At 49.5% G+C, this 1,760-nt stretch overlaps 1 non-coding gene across 1 annotated transcript; it reads right to left on the bottom strand.

Moving 5' to 3' along the window:
- Positions 1-1,269: 1,269 nt before the first annotated feature.
- On the bottom strand, positions 1,270-1,342 carry Trnaa-cgc. The gene has a single exon. It is a non-coding gene; the product is annotated as a tRNA-Ala (tRNA).
- Between the last annotated feature and the right edge of the window lie 418 nt (positions 1,343-1,760).

Here is a 1,760-nt window from a genome sequence, read left to right as displayed (position 1 = left end):
TTATGTGCTCGTCACACACGCCTCGTCACATTCAACGTACATTGAAGCGCCAAAGAAAGTGGTATAGGTATGATTGTTCAAATACAGAGATATGTTAACAGGCAGAACACGTCACTGCACTCGGCAACGCCTAAATAAGATAACAAGTATCCATCTTTTTGATTTCCATGTCCTTGTATTGACCGTGTTTGCAGTTAAAATTTATGGATGTGAGGTCCGCCAGTTATGCAAAACACCGTTTTTCACAGTACCCAAACATGTTTCGGCACCACTGTGCCATCATCAGTGGGTTGTCAGCAGCTCGTGGTCTTGCGGTAGCGTTCTCGCTTCCCACGCACGGGGCCCCGGGTTCGATTCCCGGCGGGGTCAGGGATTTTTTCTGCCTCGTGATGACTGGATGTTGTGTCTCTTTCATCATCATTTCATCATCATTGACTTGCAAGTCGCCGAAGTGGCGTTAAAGGACTTGCGGTACGGCGGCCGAACTTCCCCGCATGGGGCCTCCCGGCCAACAATGCCATACGACCGTTTCATCAGTGGTTTTTCGGTTTAATTTATAACAAATGTCTGGCGCAGTTGTTAGATCGGTTATTGCTGCTGCCATGGGAGGTTAGCAAGATTTAGTTTGAGCGTCGTGCTATAGTCGGCGCACGAGCGATGGGACACAGCATCACCGAGGTAGCGATGAACCGGGGATCTTCCCTAAGACCATTTCACTAGTGTGCCGTCAATATCAGGAATCCGGTAAAGCTTCAAATCTCCGACATTGCTGCCGCCGGATAAAGATCCTGCAAGAACGGGACCAACGACGACCGAAAAGAATCGTTCAGAGTGACAGAACTGCAACCCTTCCGCAAACTGCTGCAGATTAAGAAACTTCCTGGCAGATTAAAACTGTGTGCCGGACCGAGACTCAAAGTCGGGACCTTTCCCTTTCGCGACAAAGTGCTCTACCAACTGAGCTACCCAAGCACGACTCACGCCTCGTCCTCACAGCTTTACTTCTGCCAGTACCTCGTCTCCTATCTTCCAAACTTTACAGAAGCTCCCCCGCGAACCTTGCAGAACTAGCACTCCTGAAAGAAAGGATATTGCGAAGATGGTGGTGGTTAGTGTTTAACGTCCCGTCGACAACGAGGTCATTAGAGACGGAGCGCAAGCTCGGGTTAGGGAAGGATTGGGAAGGAAATCGGCCGTGCCCTTTCAAAGGAACCATCCTGGCATTTGCCTGAAACGATTTAGGGAAATCACGGAAAACCTAAATCAGGATGGCAGGAGACGGGATTGAACCGTCGTCCTCCCGAATGCGAGTCCAGTGTGCTAACCACTGCGCCACCTCGCTCGGTTATTGCGAAGACATGGCTTAGCCACTGATGTGCTGGTAAATGTGCCAACACCTTGTAGATAGAGGAGGCCGAAAAGGAAGCTATCTAACGCAGACGGGCGTGAATTCTGGAACAGGATAAGTATTGAATGCTAATAAGAAAAGTATGCAGCTCCTCGAATACTCAACTTTATTCTATCCTTGTGGTACATCGCTCTTGATAGTACAAATGAGACTATCTTCAGATACGGTTAATGGCGCCTTGCTAGGTCGTAGCCATGGACTTAGCTGAAGGCTATTCTAACTGTCTCTCGGCAAATGAGAGAAAGGCTTCGTGAGTGTAGTCGCTAGCAAAGTCGTCGTACAACTGGGGCGAGTGCTATTCCGTATCTCGAGACCTGCCTTGTGGTGGCGCTCGGTCTGCGATCACACAGTG

This window comes from Schistocerca americana, chromosome 2, assembly GCF_021461395.2.
Source record: "Schistocerca americana isolate TAMUIC-IGC-003095 chromosome 2, iqSchAmer2.1, whole genome shotgun sequence".
Lineage (NCBI taxonomy): Eukaryota > Metazoa > Arthropoda > Insecta > Orthoptera > Acrididae > Schistocerca > Schistocerca americana.
Note: the sequence above shows the minus strand (reverse complement) of the source record. Positions and strands in the feature narration are given on the sequence as shown.